General features: G+C 45.6%; 1 pseudogene; it reads right to left on the bottom strand.

Moving 5' to 3' along the window:
• Positions 1 to 1,983: 1,983 nt before the first annotated feature.
• On the bottom strand, positions 1,984 to 16,659 carry LOC147734905 (uncharacterized; annotated as a pseudogene).
• Positions 16,660 to 21,861: the final 5,202 nt, after the last annotated feature.

Below are 21,861 nucleotides of genomic sequence, written 5' to 3'. Positions count from 1 at the left end.
CATCCGACAGGAAACAAAACAGGATATGCTTCTGGTGGTGAGGTGTGTTATAGCACCTTACAGGAGGGTGGGTGAAGTCTAAAAGCGTTTCCGGTTTTGTTTCCTGTCGTGTGAAATACCTCATGTGTGATGACTGGGTCGAGGACGAGGGACGTAGAGGTAAGGTACCATATGTATTACTATTTGGTGCATTCCTGTCTTTCGCCAGCACTGGCGCACAATGGGCTGCCTAGCGCCAATGCAGGTATCATTGCACCATGGTGCCAGGGTGCCTGTTTTGATGAAGGATTGTCCTTGTGCAGGAAGGGGCACCTGAGAGGCATCTTCCTCTTTCTATGTGTGGTGAAGAATGCAGCGCACATTGAAAGAGGAAGTAACAAGGGGAAATAAAGATATTGTTATGCCTCCCCTGAGAAGGAGTATCTTTTTGACGCATTCTCAGTTCTACCAGCAATGGTAAATTTGGGAAATGCGTAAAAATCCATAAGAGTTGAGTTCGAATAGGCACGTGGAATACCTTCACAGGGCAAAGCAATGCAACGCAGAAATTTGCACTGCATTGCATTACTCCTCATTTATCAAGCCACTCAGGGCCACGCAAAGTGGCTTTGCATGGCTTGATAAATCACATGTCAGGGTTTGTGTGTGAGTGGCCAAAACGCGAAGCAAGCCTTGATAAAGTGGGCCCTGTGCTTTTAATAGCATTACAATCAAACCAGAAGTCCATGTGCTGTCTCCCGTTTTGAAAACATGTCCAAATGAACAGAAAGGATCATTGACCACTGAATAGTTGATGCTGTTTTATTGCAAGAGTTGAGGAATGGATTTGGACATTTGTTTTTCATTCTATGCTTATACTTAAGCTAACAATGCATTTGTTAATTTGAGGAGCTGGCAAGCCCCTAACGATTTAAAGGTTTGTACAATTATTTCTGTGGATATTCCCTGTCAGTACAGTTGCACAATTGTATTATTTTGTCGCCAGGTTTGCAAATAATTCAGACAAACTTGCCATCTTAAAGAAATGGAGACATTGTGAAATTTGAATGAGGATTCTTTATTAACATGATGTTATTGATGGTAGAGCACCTCTAACATATATACATTGATTGTCCTTGTTCCAAGGGTTGCATCTTGGCAATAGGTGCATTTAGAGAGCGCACACAGATATAGATAGTTTACCCGAAGTGATGATTTTTTAGGAACACAGGAGAGGGGCAGCGATTTTTGGTCCCCTGCCTGTTTCTTTCGTATATTCACTACTGGGAGCTCTATTAACGGTGTGTTAGTCATTTTATATTGTTTTCTAATCTGCCGACTTTCACTATCTCTCTCAATGGATCACTGATCTATGGAGCCAATTATACTGTCACCTTTCCATACATCTGTGCACTCATTACTCAAACATTCATATATGCAGTCACATACCCATGTCACTCAATCATTCATTCTTACATTAATGCACTCACTAATTCCTCACCAACACTCTTATTTACACATACACGCCATCGCACATACACACAACCAACACATATACTCACCAACCAATGGAGAAGCACTTTGACCTTTAAAATAGCCAGACCAATTGGCTTTGCCAAAGCTTGTTTACGTTAACAACATCTTGTCCAGATCTGATTTATAAACCTATCCAAGTATCATCAGTGTTGGCCTAGTTCTCTGATTCCTTTCCTGAACCCCTTCCATGCTTATGATGAGCTCAGCTCGTCATGAGGTACAGTAGAGCTGTGCTCATGAGGAGCTGTGCTCGTCATAACTGCAGCGGCCGGCCCATGCGTGGCTAATTCCCCGCCTGTGCAGGAGTTCTATTGGAGTGGGCAGAGTCATGACATGACCAGCTCGTCATAAGCACAGCTCCACTGTGCAGCATGACGAGCTGGGCTCGTCATGAGCACTGCGCCGCCGCACGCGGACCCTCGCGGAGAGGAGAAATAATCTGGGAGTGCCTTATAAAGCCATTCCGGCTCAAACTCGGATTGCAAAAGAGAAGTTAAACAACAGCTGAATGCTAAGGTGAGCAGCAACATCACAGCATGCACTCAAGTGAAGACGTACAGGCATCAGCATTAAACAATCAGCCGTGGCGCTTAGTTCCTCCAAGGCAACAATCAGGTGCCTGCATATCATATGACAACGTTAAACACAAGAGGAGAAACATTTGAAGACAGGCAATTCTTAAGTTAGGAGTAAACAAAATGTGTCTACGAAAATGGCTGCACTATGCTGATGGGTATTGTCTGAAAAGAACCTGCATTGTATTCCAAGGTTCGGCTCCAGGATACACTACTGGATGAGTTGTGTGCTATACAAATATATATTAGATAAGGTAAGCTAACATAACATAACATAACATAACATGGTGAATATCTTTAACACAGATCTCTGAGAAGTGGCTGAGGACAGTAATTTTCTTGAACAGCCAATGAGGTACGTTGCTGGTTGAGATGCGGCCCTGTGTAAATAGTACCAGCTGTTAAGTCAAAGCCATTGTTGTGTTTGGGCCACATGACAGCAAAATGATGGACACAGACACTATGCAGTGTGATGAGATAATTGGCCTCGAGCACGTGCACTCAGGCCCTTTTATTAGCAGGGTCACGCCACTCGTGACGCCTGTGAGGATGGGTGTGGGGTACAAGTGTGCCCACTCCCATAGAGAGAGTGGCTACCAACTCTGTGCCTGTCGAGACACCAGAACGTGTCTTGCAGGACACAACATTCCTCCCAAATTTTAATGAAAAACAAAAACAATTATAAATTGTAAATTAATACTTGTATAGCGCACTACTCACCCACAAGGGTCTCAAGGCGCTTGTATGAATACCGCTGTGGAACCCATCCTGGCTTTCCCTGTGAGGTGTCCACTCCTGGGCACCCCCAAGGTGAAGGCCAGGCATCCTTAGCGTTGTGGGGGCCGTTGTGGAGATTAAGCAAGCTATTGCCCAGAGTTGCAGAGTGGGACTCCATGATTGGACTAGGCACCGAGGCGAGAATTATCAGGTTTGTGGAATTTTTGAGCCCAAGACCCTCCGAGGCAGAGAATTGAACCCTGGTCCCGGGCTAGACCTCTGCATCAGGGTCTGCCGCTCTAATCATGGAGCCACACTTCTCTAACCTGTAGCGGTAAACAACAGTTAACTGTATACCACAGGGTCAATCAGGTTCTCAAGTCAGGCAGCAGGAAGACAGCAGGCAGTGGCTGGTGACTCTGACTGCATCAGGACGACCTCGGCGGGCACTCATAATTTAACCTGAGCGATTCAGAACACAAATTCTGGCTTGTAGACGTCAGTGGCATCCTCGCAGCATACCAGTACTAACACGTTTTTAGGTCTGGCGTTGCTTCACTCTCCTGACGTTAAGGATGGTCTGTGGTGGTTAATAACAGTTCATTAACTGGGTACGTCAAGATCATGGTTGGAGTCCATGGTGAAAGTTCACCGGATTATCTCTGTGTCGCATGAAGACTGTCTTGCTGTGTCCGTTGACCTGTCGGCGGGGCAATGTCTCTTCCAGCTCTCCCGCCTGGGGAGGCCCTTCGTTGTGATTGCCAAGGGACTGCTGGTAGGCTGCGATGGGGCTGCGGGTGTGCCGGCTGGGGGGCAGCTGCAAACCACCGATGAGCCAGTACCCAGTCTCTTGCACAAACCTCAAGGGTGTATGGGTCTTGGTTATGACATGCTCTCGCTGCCGCAGTTCAGGTGCAGACCAGATTAGCAGGTAGCCTGAGTTTTCTAGTTGGCTACTTTGGCGATATTGTAGGGCTCCACTCCATGTTTATTCGAGATGGTGTCGATAGAAGCACATGATGAGGACTGGCATGGTAGCATTGGCAGCCGTGTGGTGAATCGGGACAATGGCAGGTGATGAATTGCCTTGATGAATTCAGGCGACTAGTAGTCTGGAGTCGATCACCTGAGGCAGGGAGTGGCCAGGTACCTCCATGTCCTTTGGGGAGGCACCTGCGTCCGTTCACTTGAACTTCTTGGGCTGTTAAGATGTTGATAACAGGGGTGATAGACACGCTGAGAAACGTACAGCTTGAGACTCGGTTTGCGCATGCTGTGTGGCTTACTCTCGGACTCCCCCTGCGCAGTTGCCAGTTCCTTCTTGGATTATCACCCTCTTCCCTTGCTGTCGCTGTGTCAGCACTCACTCCTTTTGTAGCTCGGGTTCTCTTCATCGTCCGGCCCTGCCACTCATTACTTCCCCTTCTGACATCAGCTGGTTGTCCGATTCTTGGTGCAAACCCTCCGGTCACACTTCCACGTTTCTTGCTGAGTGCGGTGTCATGCACATGGCACTGATGACGTAGCTTGACCTGACCCAACGCACAGCAAAATTAAATTTACACTGTCTGTTCAACGTTACACATTGAATCACTAAATAAACATTTGACTCATCGTCCTTTTGTCATTGGATACTTATATTTCAAAAGTTGATCAATTGATAATCATACAGAAGTCTTTCAAACCAATATGTAATGAAGCAAATGCACTGACATGGTCCTATGAATGTTTTTTATCTACAGTGGCACCAGAGGAAGGACCTTATGTCCCGTAATGCATCGGGCCAGTCGGCAACCATCATATTCTTCGATGGATTTCCACCACTGAGCTGCATTATCACACAATGTTAATGATATGTAAAGCTTGATGTATTATGTTATGAATAAAAGACTGTATGATGTAGATACAGAATTCATGCGCATATTGGTTTGAAAAACTTCTGTATGATGATCAATTAAGAACTTTTGAAATATAAGTATCCAATGACAAAAGGACAATGAGTCAAATGTTTATTTAGTGATTCAATGTGTAACTTTAAAAAGACAGTGTAAATTTAATTTTGCTTTGCGTTGGGTCAGGTCGTGACAGCACGTCTCGTACCTTCCATTATGAGATTGAGAAAACCTAGGTATAGGCAGCCCTATGACACCCAAAGCACGCCACAGTAGGGCAGAATTGAATGAAAGCTATATTATTAACAAGTTCAACATTCAAAACTAGGTGTGCTAGTGATTCCTTTTCAAACTACTGATGACGTAGCTACCATTGGGCCTGGACGACAGGTGGCGATGATTAACTAGGAGAGGAAGTTGCTGGATGGACATCGTTGCCACATGACTGCCTCTTCTGAATCTTGTCTTGCAATTCTGGCATTTGCGGTCGGGAGCAGGGACACTCAACTCCAACTGCTGACACTCGGGGCAGGACGGTCTCACTGTGAAGCGATGGGAGCAACACTTTTTGCGCTTGCTGCAGCTTATGTGTGGTTCTTCCTTGTTGCTGTCGCTATGGCCGTCAGTCTGCCTTGGTAGCTGTCTGGTGTCTTTGGAGGTGTTTTTGGCTTGTGGTGCTACAAGTCCTTGTGCTTCTTCTCTCATTGTCTTTGATGCACCAGCGTTTGTTCAGCTCTTCTGGATGACACAATTTCCACTCTTATTCTTCGGGTGCACTGACATGCCCCATGTTCTAACAAGGTCTACGGGGCCGTTGAACTTCAATGGTCTCCGGACCACTCAGGCAAACCTTCATTTGCTCTTCTCAGCTGCATGGCCAGCAGCCACTCATCTTGGGTGCTCCTTCTTCAAGCAGCTTCTTGACGCACCTACTCTGGGCATTCCCTCTCCAAGGAATGGCTTCTGCGGGCAGGGGTGGGCTGTGGCTTCTTAACGCTCCCACTCCAGGTGTTCCCTCTTCATGGAATGGCTTCCAAGGGCAGTAGTGATCTGTCCAAAACTCTTCCTCCGGGTGTTCCCTCTCCAGGGAATGTCTTCCCCGGGCAGTGGTGAGCCGTTCACTCATAGTATGCTACTCTCCTCTCGTCAGCCTTGGGTCACTGATGACTCCCGTTTGAAGCAGTGTGAGGGAGGACACTGTGCTGCATTTAGCCCCTTCTGGGCTCCGTTGCCACTGTGGAGATGTATGGGGTCTCCCTGCTGATTCCAGCAGCACTTCTTTCTTTTTGGAGAGGTCTCTTTTCCTCCTGGGCGTGCACCTAGGCTGGCGAACTTCTGGGTGCATGCAGCGCGCACCTCGGACTGCGTGCTCTTCTTTGCTAGGGTGCCCTCTTCCGGCACCGGCCGTGCCTGTGCTTCCTCCTTGCGGTGGTGGTCATTCACCGACAGAGGCGTGTGGTGCACTCTTCTTACTTGTGGTGGCGTCAGACAGCCACTGAGGTTAGAGTACTCTGCACCAGTCTTTCTTGTGCCTTTCGCGGGGATAGCAACCTTGAGACGTTGTTGTCTAGTGGATCTTCTATCCTTGCTGGTGGTAGCTGTCGTTGTTGCTTGTTTACTTTGCATTTCTAGGGCCTTCCTGCGGGGTATTTCAGTCTCTCCCCGTCATTTGAAGAGGTGCCAAACAGTGCTGGATTATGCTGGGCACTACAGGCACTATGGGATGCATTGCGCTACCTTCTACATTGCCATTGTGGTACTGTTACCGGCACTTTATCCGGGCTTGCGTGTGCGCACGTTCTCCTGGGGCTCTTGCAGTGTCTGTGCACACTTTGGTTTTTTTTGTGTATGGGCAAATCTTGATAGGCTGGCGCCTTCCATTGACACCTTGCAGGCCTGTGCTTTCGCTTGCTGTAGGGGTGATCACCCCTCCAGGTCTGTGGCCGTGCCCTCTTAATTGCAGTATCGGCAGAGGGCTGCTGTGGGCTGTGCGGCCTGCGATACCCTGTATGTCTTTTGTGTGTGTGCTGGCTTGTATTGCCAGGGGCGGCCCTGGGTCTCACTAGGTGGCGATGTCTTTACTCATTGCAGGCTGCAGCTGCCTCGACTCTGCATGAGGTTGGCACCTGTGGATTGACTGCAGCCTGTAGTGTGCTCTCCCAGGGCTCCACATCTCCATTTTCCTCTCTCTCTCCCTCCACCGCGCCAGGCCCACATGTGATAGCAAAATGATGGACACAGACACAATGCAGAGTGATGAGATAATTGGCCTCGAGCACATGCACCCAGACCCTTTTATTAGCAGGCTCACATCACTCGTGATGCCTGTGAGGGATGGGTGTGGATTGCAAGTGTGCCCACTCCCATAGGGGGAGGGGCTACTAACCCTGTGCCTGTCGAGACACTAGAATGTGTATTTCAGGACACAACAGCCATGATCATAACTGGTCAAGTAGTTGAGAGGTTAGGGCAAGGAACCTGGAAACTTTGAGAAATCCACGGATTAAATACATGTGGCTTAATTGCATCTGAATAAAACATAGATGCAGGGCATCTTGTAACAACTGGAGTAGTTTACACAAGTGTCCCGTAACCTTATTGTTGGACCAACAAATGAATACCAGGTATAAGCCTTTTACATATGACCCTCAGGATAGAGGGCAAAGCAAGCTGAAGGTTTACTCAGGGAGGTGATGAAGGCTAGACACTTAGAAGCATGGATATCAATTCAGCAAAATACCTGACTTGCAAGCACACACACACCCACATTTAAAACAATTTTTACTTACCTCAGCTGTCAGGTAGTGTCAAATTCCAGCTAATTGCACTCCATGTTTTTATTACACAAACAGTGAATACATTCATATTTATCACTATTAGTGTAATACAAAACTGACTGAAAACAAGAAAAGTAAAGCCCCAAGTAAGGTCATGAGGACGAGCAGTTCTTGTGTATCTGGCACTGATCTTGCCATATCTGAGGCCACGGGTCACAATTGTAGTGCCAGGGTTCACAAGGTGCAATCTAAAGGTCACCGCTGTAAGCCTGTTTGATCCCTAAAGAACTTCCATGCCTCTAGGGCATGGACAGTCAACTATCCCTTGATAAAACAGGGTTCAATTACTGCTTTACTTTTATTAAACTTAAACCTCATTCATCATGCACAAATCTAAATACTATATTTAAAATTAAGATTACCATTGTAACCCAGACTTCTCTAATTCTTCGTGGAGGTTAGTATCCAAGTGAAGGCCAAGCATTTCCTCTGACATTGGTTTCCTACCTAGTTTTTGGGGTCTCGAGGCAGACAGCTTTAACTGTCTGTCAAGGACAGCATTGTAATCAATACTTTGACACATATTTAGAGTGGGCTTTGGGCCTTCCTCTTGCTTTTGATTGGATGGCTTGCTTGTCCATATCAATGCCTTGCTCCTGAATCAATGGCTTTCCTCCCTATCCAATTGTTTGTCTCACCGCTGGAGCATTTAAGCTCCATCCTGTATTTTCATTGGTTGAGAATATCCTTTCACTGCTGATATCACGGAATTATTTATTCTGAATGATTCTCCGGCATTTGTGTTGAATAACTTGATGGGAGGGCATGTCCTACTTTGTTCTCTCTTTCTCTCCATTTCTCTCTTTCTCTGTGTCTCTCCTATTATCCCACTCGTTCTCTCCTACCCTTTTTCTATATTACCATCACCCCTAGTTATCATGACTTCTGTATTTACTCTGCTGCCCACTGGCTCCTATCACACTCTTTACCCCTCTCTCCATACCCACTCTCTCCTAATAACGAGCAGTGCTGCTTTCCGATCTCTCTCTCTCCTTCTCCCTGATACGCTGCCTGCTACTAGCACTATATGCACTGCTTGGAGTATTTCATCACAACCATTGCCATTGCGGGCATCTATCTTGAATGGTTATTATTCTACCAACATGTCTGCTGCATTGCATCATAAAGCACAGTGGTGGCCATCTTGGAAGTATACAGAGTAGCAGTCCAAGAGGGCCCGCCTGCCACTATTACATTTGCCACTGCTTATGGCACCATTCTACAAACATCGCTAACATTGGCAAAGCCAATTGCAGTGGATGCACATCATGTTCATAGCATATGGGCAATCAGAACGGTCAAACTTGCTACAGAAGTTCAATGCCTAATGTTTCCTCCAAAACATGACCTCTTATAGGCATATCTTTGTACATGTGCATGTGGAAAAAAATGGTACACAAATGACCCATAAAGACACCATGTCCCATACATCCACACACATTTTGCATTTGTTTACTCCCCGCCACCTTCCCTGAACTTTCGCATAATACTATCCTCCACAGGAGTAAATCTACAACTGAGCTGATGATACAAATGTGCCTACCATGTATGTGTGTTCATCCCAAAACTTGCAAGTCCACCTATTTTGGCTGAGGTGTCCACACTGAATACGAGATTCAGTTGCATGGAGCATTTTGCCACATTCTTAAAACGTATTCTGCGAAAATTCACATTTGGCAAATCACTATTATGAATTAGCACTCTAAAATAATGGTATTTGAGCACATAACCGGAACACTGATTAGGAACGTTGGGTTATATATGCAAACACTTTGCATCAGGTTTGAGTTACTTTTTCGTTGCAAACCAGCAGGAAAAAAACGGATAGATGCTATTTACAATCACCACAAATTGTGATTTGTGTTTGATTGTAAAAAAAAGTGATGTTAAGCTGTACCATGTGCTGCCTTGTGTTACCTTGCATCAAAGGAGTGGTCCACGGTTTGTGCATGGAACCTTTGACACAACTTCATCCTCACTGTTGGCCAAGAAATGCAACAACACTACACGATCAACTACTTGTGAAACAATTGATGGTGCTCTTATATTCCATGCTAAGACTTCTAAAAATCGTCTCAAGGATCGACATGCTGATTTGAATAAACTGAGGAAATTGCATTTGCACTTGGTCTCACAATTGCTTCTCCCAATCTTGTGAGATGCAGACTACTAACCCCTCTAATCCACAAAAGCTGCCAGATTGCTTCGGTCTTCCCAATTTACTTTGTGGTTATTTGCACCGTATTCCATGTGCCTTCATAAATAGTTGTCATATTTGTGAATTTCAAAACTCCCATTTGTGCATGTGATTGTAATACACTGTAGTGTATATTTTATTACTCTATTGTGCTAACATGCCTTGCAGCTGTGACTGGAGACTCTCTGGGACCTAATTTTATTCTCATGAAATACACTAAGAAATAAAAGTGATATCGTGGTGGTTGTACAATATGCATAGTGTTAATACGTGCTTGGGTACCCGCAGGAGTTGTGAATTGCTACCACTGCAAGGACACAGTGATTGTAACACAAGACAGGGGTTTGCATTTGTTTTTTTTTAGCCTGTTGGACCTGGAAGTCTGTGAGTAGCTTCACCCTTGCACGGTCCTATAATGCATCTGGTAGAGTTGGGGATTTACATTCTCATCCTACCAGGCATGGAGATCTACTGCTGAACAAAGTACTGACCTAACCTGTGAAGCTGATTGGGAGGCAAGGTTGAGGATCTGCCCAGAGGTATCTCTCCCTGTGCAAGATCTTTTGCATGTGCCTGTCACACAGTCCATCCTTGTAACAAGAGGGCTAACACTGGGACCTGTCCATAAGCAAGAGAGGAAAGTCCTCAGATTGTTAAGAATGTGGCTCTCTATTACACCTCTTTATGACCATTTGTGCCTTTCCTTCCAGTGTAGGTGGCAACCAATAGATTTCCCCCTGCATCAAATGCTAATTTGTTTAATCATTCCTTTACATTCAAATTCAAATTCAAAATTCTTTATTTCGGCTTAAATGCCATAAAAGAACAATGCATACTTTACATTACATTTCATTAATAAATAAAAACATATCACTGCATAAAAAAACGTTAGTTAAAAAAGTACAATTCAAGTTGGAAGATAATTGGAGCGGAAACAATACATTCATAAATCATAGAATGGACCATCACGTCAATTCCAAGCAAATCAGTTCAGTTACAATTGATGCCCCATTTTTTTCCTTTGATAAAAGATAGAAAGTAAAAATCTACTGACACTAAATGTTATCTGTTGAGATGTGTTTGTTGTTAGGATTCTCAGAGCCTGTGAACATGACCTCAAGCCTAAGAGTAGGCATATTGGTTTAATCCATCTCTTTCTTGCCTGAGCATAAAGGGGGCAGAAAAGGAGGATGTGTTGCTCGTTTTCAATCTGGTTGTGATCACACATAGGACAAATTTCGTCTATTACTGGGGACGATAAATCACAGTTCCTAGCCCAACGAGCCAAAGTAGTTTTAATTAATAGATTTCCATATCTGAATTTTAGGAATAAAGTTTTGGCAAGTGGGGGCTCTATTTCATCCATAAAAATCTCATAAGAGGGTTCGTCCTTAAAATTTAGGAACTTTGAAACTAAGGTCCCACTGGTTGTATTACTTACAGTCCTATTTGATATGAAACTCCAAAAGGCCCTTTTTAGAATTAGTTTGGGATTGACGGGTAATTGCTCGGGGTTCTCCCAAAAATGTTTCAATCCTATATTACTCAGCCAAGTCTTAATGTGCCTCAGCCATGGGGTGGCAGTCTGGCTGTCAAGTATCATGATTTCTTTTAGCCCGTCTCTATAATCTTGGAGTTCAGGGACATGCCATAATCTAACCCACAGCATTAGAGGTCGAATCAGGACTTGGTGGTCAGTTCTTTTAAAGTTTAGGTCCAGTTCCAAGGGTACTAATGGGGTGCCTCTCGGGACCCTTACCAAACTTCGCATAAAGTTATTGTCTAGGACACTAAAAGTCTCCCTGGACCCAGGACCCCATATTTCTGCACCATAGAGGACTGATGATTGGACCTTGAATTTAAATAATTCCATCACTGGGGACACCGCTTTGCTGGTGCTCAGGCTTTGCTCCCTAAGAATTGGTTTAACATTCTGAGCAAAGATTAATTTACTTTTATCCATTTGGGCTTTCCAAGTAAAGTTTGAATCCAGGGTCACCCCTAAATATGAAAAATGAGGCACTGATTCCAACTTTACTCCTTTTAATGTTAGACAGCCCTTGTCCGGTTTAATCGGATTTAGGGCCATACATTTGGTCTTCTTCCCATTGATCTCTAACCCCTTTTGGCTACAATATTCACTGAAGGTATCTAATAATGTCTGTAAGCCATTTTTCGTTTGGGAAATCAAAATGGTATCATCAGCAAATAGTAAGGATGTCACCTTTTCGCCGTTCAGTTTGGGAGAGTCATTTTTACATCTCTCTAAAAAAGAGGGAATATCGTTTACAAAAAGGGAGAAGAGCGTAGGAGCCAGGACGCAGCCCTGACGGACTCCACGTTCGATGGGTATTTTTTGAGTTAATTCACCATTTGGGCCCCATCTAATTCTCGCAAAATTCCCTTCGTGTAACTCTTTAATCTGAACGACAAGATTATTTGGCATGCCTGCTGCACTCAAGGTTTTCCATAAAAGATTGCGAGGCACCAGATCAAACGCTGCCCTTAAATCAACAAAGGCAACATATAAGTGGCACCTTTTAATCACTATGTACTTCCAATAGAGGCAGCAGAATCTAAAGATCTGATCTATGGTACTGACTTTTGATCTGAATCCGGCTTGGAATTTAGTTAGAATTGTATTTTCATCTAGCCAGTCACTCACGCGTAGTAAAATGTGTCGTGAGTAGATTTTCTGTAGGATGTCCATTAGACTTATTGGCCGATAATTACATGGGTCCATCCTATCTCCCTTTTTTAAAAATTAAAACAATTTCCGCTCCCTTCCAACTTTCAGGGAATTCTAAAGTGCAAGATAATGTATTGCACAAATAATTAATGTAAGGTGCCCATACTCCTAGGTCATGCTTATATAGGTCCCCCGGGATCTTGTCCAAACCTGGGGCTTTCCCAGATTTGATTTGGGTTATTGCCAGCTCTGTTTCCCCTAAAGTAAAAACCAGGTGGTCTGCTGGGGTTCGTGGTTTGCCACACTCGTGTCCATATGTGGGTCATCATATTTTTTGTATAAATTCGTAAAATGGGTGACCCAAGTTTGCTCATCCAAGAAAACGTCTTTGACCACCCTACCTACATGGTTCCCATTTGCGACCAGCCTCCAGAAAGCCACATTATCACGCGATCTGGCGGCTAGCAACAAATCGGCCCATTTGTCTTCCTCCCATGCTATCTTTGAGGCCCTTTGGACAGATTTATAATTATTCCTTGCTCTTTTTACATCTATTGGAGACTATCGGTGACATGCATCAATAAAACGTTTTGCGATTCCTTATTAGCGATTTTTAAGGAATCGCAAATAAGGAATCGCAAAACGGGATGCATGATTTAAATTGCATAATATTTGCGATTCGGCAAAAATCGCAATTTTTACCGAATCGCAAATATTATGCGAATTTCAATTTGCGATTTCGCAATTCCCATTGATTCCTATGGGCCAAAAGGCCCCTAGGAATCAATGGGAATAGCGAATTCGCAAATTGAAATTCGCAAACTGTTGATGCATTCCATGGGTGCAGGGGGGGGTCCTTTGGACCCCCCCTGCACCCCTGAAATGTATTTTGGAGTGCATGTTTCAAACATACATGTCCTAAGGACATGTGTGTCTGTAACATGACAGTGTTTTTAAATGTAAATTAGAGCATTTTAACACATTTTCGCAAATTACCACGAGGTTCAACCTCGTGGTAATTTGCACCCCCTATTTGCGAATTCGCAATTTTAAAATTAATCATGCATTGCTTTTGAGGAATCGCAAATTTGCGATTCCTTAGAAGCAATCGCATTTTTGGAATTCGCTAAAAATAGCGATTTTCCCAAAAATGCATGATGCATCTCAAAACATGATTTTGCATTCGCAAACGGACGATTTTAGCGAATCGCACCGTTTGCGCATGCAAAAATCGTTGATGCATGTTGGTGTTGGTCTTTATTGCAATTAATAATTCCCTCTTTGACTCTCTGCAGGATCTGTCATACCATGGCTTACTGTGGGACAGATTCTGGGTCTTCTGCTGGTTTTTTTTTGGCATTTTGGTGACTAGTAATCTTAGGTCAGCAAAACATTTCTGGTGTATTGGCAAGAATGACATTTTGGTTTCATCCTCAAACATTACGGCTAAGTGGTGTCCAAAAGTCCCAGCAAGAAGTGAGTATATTTCACTAAGGATGTCACTGTGGCCCAGTATAAATGGCCATTTCAGAGATCTTCTGTTGTTGCTAATATGGATCTCAGAATTATCAACACCACTTTCCTCAGATGTAAGTTGCTGAACCATATCGTTAAACAGTGAGACATCTAACGTCAAGTTTAGGGGGAAATGATCGCTTTCAAACCGTTCCATAACTTCAAGGTCCAAGAGATGTGGCCAGAGGGGAATAGAAGCAATCACAAAATCTAGGTTATTTTTATAATTGTTCCTGGTAAATGTTGGTTTCTTAGAGCTATCGGATGGTAACCGTCCGTTGCAAGCCCTAAGAGAGTGTTCCGTACATAATTTAATCAGTTGAAGACCCAGTGTTGAACATTTAACCGATTTAACATTCTCCAGAATAGGGATTTTGTTTGCCTGATCTTCCTCATCAAAGATTTCGCTAAGACCCAAAACTGGCTCGAAGTTACAATTTAAATCGCCAGCCAGGATAACGAAGTCCTCCCTGGGGTCTAATCTACTCAAGAAACAATCTAATTTTGCAATGGTTGGTGATTCTCCTTAAGAGGGTAGGGGCCTATTATAGACATTTACAAGAAATAAGTTCTTCCCGTTACAAACTGTGGCTTTTAAAGCTAATATATCTACAGAATTTGTAGGTATCTCCTCAATTTTTACCCTTAAGTTTATTTTCACCCACATCAAAAGACCCCCTGACGGCCTTCCACTTCTAGAAGGTATCGCACCAATTCCGTAGGTCTTGTAGCCCACCCTATGGGGCGTCTCCACTACCCAGGTTTCCTGAAAGAAACAGAGGTCAAAGGACTCTATATAGTTTGCCCACTCCGGGTCCCTCAAGTTTTTTACAACTCCAGCTATATTCCAACAGACCATTTTAATCGGCATCTCAAGAGCAAGTGGCCTCTCAGAAAAAGCCCTAGGCATCTCTTCATAGTTAATAGGAAGCACAGGTTGTATTACCAAGGGCGTTACCTCTAGGGATGAGTTATTACTCAAAATGGTTGTGGGTAATACCTGCTCTTATAGAATATTTACATCATGGGATACATTTACATCATGAGGTACAGTTTTATCCAAACAAGAAGACAGAGGATTAACCAGTACGTCAGGCATATTTACAATACCCACATCACCAAGACTCGTTGTTTCAGGCCCCTCACCCCCCCCCCCCCCCCCCCGAGTCAAAAAACATCAGTCGCAATCATCTAGACCGCTAAAAATGTCAAACCTATTAAAGGTTTCTAGAGGTGTGAAGGGTTTTAGGTGATCCATCCTTCCTTTCTGGTAGTTGTATGTTTTAGCCGATACGTAATTCCATCCCATAGAGTCTGGGGCTACCACAGGGCAGGGAACATAATGCATATTGTTTGCATTCTGTAGTAAAGGGGGATACAAAGCATATTGATTGCTCCCAGCATTCTGTGCAATGAGATGGTTATTTGGCTGGGTTTGGAGTATATGCTGTAATGGTTGATACTGGGGCGGATGGTGCTGGGATGGAAACACCACTGACCTTCGATAGAAATATGTTAGTGGTTTAGGGATTATTATATTATTAGAGCTGCCTGTCTGCCAGTTCAATATGAAATGAACAGCATTAGGGTCCCTAAAATTCACCACCACCACGTCACCATCGATGTCTTTGGGTCTACCCCCCAACCATTGAAGACGACGAACATGGGCAATTTCACCATTAATATGATTTGCAATTGGCCTATATATACTCAGCCAATGCATAATCTTATTTTTTAATTGGGCGAAACCCTCCCTCTTATTTTGTCCAAGCACAGGCACCCCTGTTAGGACTACCACATAGGGTACTGCCTCTGGTGGAAGTTCAGGCAGAGGAGTCCTTCTAGGTTTCCCCCAGGTATGTCTGGTTTCCCCCACCTCCCTTATTGGTTTCCCCAAAAGTGAATTGGATATGTTACCAATGGTTTTGTTTGTAACATTTGACGATGGTTGGTCAGAAGTTTTTTGTTGAGGAGGTTTAGGGGGTGGGTGGTGTTGGACAGTCGCTATCACCGTGTTCCCCATAGATTTGGAGGTAGATGCAGTTGAGGGAGGGATAGAGATAGGAATAGGAATAGTTTTAGGTGGTTGAACTGGAGTTGGTGTATTTTTTGATGCATTGTTTGGAATCTTGTTAGTTACATTGTTTGAACCAGTGTTAATTACAACGTCCTTGCTTCCCAATGCATGCTCAATTTTACACAGCCTGCATTCCACTTCCATCAACCTCTCCAAAATATTTGCAGAGTAAGATTTAATCAAACTCTCTATATCAAGTAATGTCACAGGACCCTTGTTCTCAATTGGTACATTAACAACCACACTAGTGTCCATACTGTCCTCCTTGTCTGCCGGCAAATTTGACGAGGCTGAAGATGAAGATGATGTATGGATCCCCTCGGTATCAATTTGTGGAGTACAGGGTTCCTTAACAATATTGTTCGCCTTTTTGCCAAAATCACAACAGCTCAACTTGGGTTGTAACGGATCCCCCCTTTTCCGCTGTTTTTTATTCGGTGGTGGTCCATAGATTTTTTGGAAGGGTGTCAGTTTTTTGGCCCTATTACGGGGTATTTTCACTGAAGGCAGAACATCTCCCTTCAATGTACTTGGACTATTTGCATGTGAAGTTGAGGATAACCCATTCGCGTCTGTCTTGGGTAAGGTATTTGGTGTGAGCACAACCACATTCGCTTCCAAGGGCTGGCTATCCAATAAGTTCATCGACTCATTAACTATTAATTCAGTGTCAGTGTCGGTAAAACCAGTGGCGGGAAGTGATGTCAATAAAACTGACCCATTTTTTATGCTTTCCACGGAACGGCGTCGATCCGCCCGCCGCTCCGCCAAGACGATCTCCCTTGCGGGATCAGGGGATGATTTAGAAAAATAATTGTCCAAGGTTCCATTTAGCAGCACTCCCTGTTTGTCATGCATGGGCTGGTCTATATTTAATGAAGACATTTATAAGGCTAGTTTGATAAAGCAAACAAGTCAGAGCAAGTAATGTGTAAATGTAAATGTGTTGTATTTGTATAGCGCGAACAGTCACCCGTAAGTATCCCGGCGCTTGTACTCCTACCACAAGGGAACCCCTCCTGGCTTTTCCTTGTGAGGTGTCCACTCCTGGGCATCCCATGGTGAAACCAGGCATCCCTTGTGTATCGGGGGCCGTTGTGGAGACTAAGCAAGCTATTGCCCAGAGTTGCAGCGTGGGGCCCATGCTTAGATTCAGCACTGAGGCGAGAATATCCAGTCAGAGGAATTTTAAGCCCGATCCCGCCGAGGCGGGAATCGAACCCTGGTCCCTGGCCAGCACTCTGCATCAAGGTCTGCCGCTCTAACCATTGAGCCACACTTCTCCACGGGCACGGGCACGGGCAATGACAGAAGCAATCAGTACCTGTAGGACAAAAAGATGCGCCCAGTCCAGTCTCCTCAGTTCTCGGAGGGTCTCAGAGGGTCCGCCCTTAGTCCGGGCTTTGTCCCGGGATGTGTCCCGCACACGCGTCCCGCTAACGCGTTGTAACACCAGGTCTTATACGGGACGTTAATTAAGGGGCGGAGACACGGGAAGAGGCGGCAGGTGTGCCAGGTGATTCACGCACAGCCTGGTGGGCCTCGCAGTCCCGTCCTCCTGTGGCAGCAACTTTCTCCCCTAACGCGGCTTCTCCTCACCGACAACAGTTACCCAGCGGGGTTCCAGGCAGGCAAAGCACCAGGTCCAAATCTCCTCAGCGAGCGGCTCCCGCAAAGCGGGGGCCGCGAGGAGTTTTCAAAGGCACAAAGCAGGGGGGCGGAGACACAGGAAGAGGCGGCAGGTGTGCCAGGTGATTCACGCACAGCCTGGTGGGCCTCGCAGTCCCGTCCTCCTGTGGCAGCAACTTTCTCCCCTAACGCGGCTTCTCCTCACCGACAACAGTTACCCAGCGGGGTTCCAGGCAGGCAAAGCACAAGGTCCAAATCTCCTCAGCGAGCGGCTCCCGCGAAGCGGGGGCCGCGAGGAGTTTTCAAAGGCACAAAGCAGGGGGGCGGAGACACGGGAAGAGGCGGCAGGTGTGCCAGGTGATTCATGCACAGCCTGGTGGGCCTCGCAGTCCCGTCCTCCTGTGGCAGCAACTTTCTCCCCTAACGCGGCTTCTCCTCACCGACAACAGTTACCCAGCGGGGTTCCAGGCAGGCAAAGCACAAGGTCCAAATCTCCTCAGCGAGCGGCTCCCGCGAAGCGGGGGCCGCGAGGAGTTTTCAAAGGCACAAAGCAGGGGGGCGGAGACACGGGAAGAGGCGGCAGGTGTGCCAGGTGATTCACGCACAGCCTGGTGGGCCTCGCAGTCCCGTCCTCCTGTGGCAGCAACTTTCTCCCCTAACGCGGCTTCTCCTCACCGACAACAGTTACCCAGCGGGGTTCCAGGCAGGCAAAGCACAAGGTCCAAATCTCCTCAGCGAGCGGCTCCCGCGAAGCGGGGGCCGCGAGGAGTTTTCAAAGGCACAAAGCAGGGGGGCGGAGACACGGGAAGAGGCGGCAGGTGTGCCAGGTGATTCACGCACAGCCTGGTGGGCCTCGCAGTCCCGTCCTCCTGTGGCAGCAACTTTCTCCCCTAACGCGGCTTCTCCTCACCGACAACAGTTACCCAGCGGGGTTCCAGGCAGGCAAAGCACAAGGTCCAAATCTCCTCAGCGAGCGGCTCCCGCGAAGCGGGGGCCGCGAGGAGTTTTCAAAGGCACAAAGCAGGGGGGCGGAGACACGGGAAGAGGCGGCAGGTGTGCCAGGTGATTCACGCACAGCCTGGTGGGCCTCGCAGTCCCGTCCTCCTGTGGCAGCAACTTTCTCCCCTAACGCGGCTTCTCCTCACCGACAACAGTTACCCAGCGGGGTTCCAGGCAGGCAAAGCACAAGGTCCAAATCTCCTCAGCGAGCGGCTCCCGCGAAGCGGGGGCCGCGAGGAGTTTTCAAAGGCACAAAGCAGGGGGGCGGAGACACGGGAAGAGGCGGCAGGTGTGCCAGGTGATTCACGCACAGCCTGGTGGGCCTCGCAGTCCCGTCCTCCTGTGGCAGAAACTTTCTCCCCTAACGCGGCTTCTCCTCACCGACAACAGTTACCCAGCGGGGTTCCAGGCAGGCAAAGCACAAGGTCCAAATCTCCTCAGCGAGCGGCACCCGTGAAGCGGGGGCCGCAAGGAGTTTTCAAAGGCACAAAGCAGGGGGGCGGAGACACGGGAAGAGGCGGCAGGTGTGCCAGGTGATTCACGCACAGCCTGGTGGGCCTCGCAGTCCCGTCCTCCTGTGGCAGCAACTTTCTCCCCTAACGCGGCTTCTCCTCACCGACAACAGTTACCCAGCGGGGTTCCAGGCAGGCAAAGCACAAGGTCCAAATCTCCTCAGCGAGCGGCACCCGCGAAGCGGGGGCCTCGAGGAGTTTTCAAAGGCACAAAGCAGGGGGGCGGAGACACGGGAAGAGGCGGCAGGTGTGCCAGGTGATTCACGCACAGCCTGGTGGGCCTCGCAGTCCCGTCCTCCTGTGGCAGCAACTTTCTCCCCTAACGCGGCTTCTCCTCACCGACAACAGTTACCCAGCGGGGTTCTAGGCAGGCAAAGCACAAGGTCCAAATCTCCTCAGCGAGCGGCACCCCTATCCTAGTTCTGTCCTGCCCATCAGCTATGTGCAGTATGGATGTGCTCCATAGCTTGGTTGAAGTAAAAATAATTAAGAGCCGGATTCGTCATTTATTCATCCAACACAAGGCAGCAAGACACCTTGCTGCGTTGAATGAAAGGGAAAGGGCAGGAATGCACAATGTTTTGCATTATATAGCGCATTTCTGTGCTGTCTTGCACCGATGGTTCGACTCTGATTTGACGTCGGTCATGTCAAAAGCGTTTTGCAACTTAGGAAGAGTTTAAAGTGAATTCAATCCACTGCCAGACGGCTAAATTGCACAGCGTGACAAACGGGCATCGTAGTATTACGCACCACGCGTCTATACACAAGAGCCATCCACAAACTTAACAAACACTGTATTCTGAATTTGAATCCAGAACTTTCACGGATTCACGCTTAGGAATTAAGCAAAAATATTCCTTAAAATATTCCTTAAAAGGATTTGTCATCAACCATTTGTCCTGAAGATGGTCTGACGGTCTCATCGCCATCACAGACCGAAACGTCGAGTACAGCATCTTTTTCGCTCTGCATCAATTGTTTTGAAGTAGTTGTTCATTGATTTATTGGCCTCCTTCTCTTTACATGTGAAAAGATGTTAACATAGTTGTTGTGTAGGCTAATTCATGTGACCTCACAATCTATGTTTGGTTGTCCCAAATCCTCTTTCCCTGATTGATTTATATTAAATATATGTTTTTCCTGAAGTAAGATTTTGTACCCCGTGTTCTATGTTTCAATTGTTGCTTCTTTCTTTTTTTTTTGTCCTCATTTCCACCATGGTATAAAAATGCTGTACAGAACAAGCCTTAAATCAGCTGTCTCAGTATTAAAACCGGAAGGGAGCAAACGTAATGGGGGGGGACCAACCATCCCTCAGCTGTTTCGGGCTTAGCCTCATACTTGGCAACCATTGAGGATAGTTACAGCCATACGTGGACCGGGCTAAGACCGGATAATTGCTATGCACATGGTGAACACACCAAGAAGGCACCATAGTAGTGTAATCATTGGACCCGGGGGGAAAAAAAAACGGATTTTTCATTGTGCCCAAACAAACATGTGCCAAAAAGCTCTTTTGCTTTGATTCCCCGGCCTAGCGAGGTCCATTCATGACGTATGCAGAATAGATACAATGGCTGTTATCTCCGTGCACTCACTCAATTCAAAATTGTTTTTAGTTAGGTTGAAGACGGCGCTATCCTTGTCACACTGTGCCTAGCAGTGCCTTACGTATACCATGCAATCTACTTTCGACTTTAAACGCTGGTGATACTTTTCTATGTTCATGTGTAGTACGCTTTTTCATCAATGAAACAGTGCTTTTGCTTATGTATTTTCGAATTTTGATGAATCATAATACCTAAGGTATAATATATGTAAGTAATGTAGTACCTAATCAATGCATAAAGTCATTTTTAGTTGCCTATGGTTCGTTTGCTGACTGCTAAGGTCCTGTATGTTTTCATTGTTTCAAGCCCCTGAAGAAGGGTTACTCCTTTAACCCGAAATGCATTGGGCATGAAGTAATGCTTTGAAATGATTTATTTGTGAAATGAATTTCTAAAAAACATTGTGGATGAGAAAAACATCTGAAAATGAATTAAAATAAAACATATGATGATCTTAAGATACATATGATTGGCTTTATTGAAGCAAGACAACCAAGCCACATTCAAATGAGTGAAGAAACCCCCTGGTTTCACGTTAAATGAGCGCGTCCTTAGTGATTTTCATATCACACATTCTTCAAGTATGCAGAATAGATGCCAGCCAGTCACCAAGAGAAGGAGGTGAGAGAGCGCAATTTGAATGAAAAGTATATAGTAGCCATATTTAGACTTATATGTTATAAACGTAGGAATGAAATGCATATCGTAATGAAAAGTTGGCAACTGCAGCATAAGGGCCAACGAATGTGATAACATGTTATAGGAAATGTAAATGTATTCACACGTTAAAATGCATTAAGTTTAGAAACCCCGTATACATGAAGGGCAATGGTATAGAAATGTGTATAAATGCTTATGAAATATAGAGCGTGCACAGTAGAGTTCGTGTACGTATGTAACTTTAAATGTGTAACTTTACATTGGGAGAAGCGGCGAGAAAATAACGTGGAAAGACGTAAACGTGGATAAATGTATAAGAGAACTTACATAAAGATGTAACCAAGGAAAATGCATAAGTTATATTCTATGTAGTCGTATTCAATATATTTCATATATTTGATGTAGAATGTGTTTAAGTATAACTAGGGCTTTGC

This window comes from Lissotriton vulgaris, chromosome 1_2, assembly GCF_964263255.1.
Source record: "Lissotriton vulgaris chromosome 1_2, aLisVul1.2, whole genome shotgun sequence".
Lineage (NCBI taxonomy): Eukaryota > Metazoa > Chordata > Amphibia > Caudata > Salamandridae > Lissotriton > Lissotriton vulgaris.
Note: the sequence above shows the minus strand (reverse complement) of the source record. Positions and strands in the feature narration are given on the sequence as shown.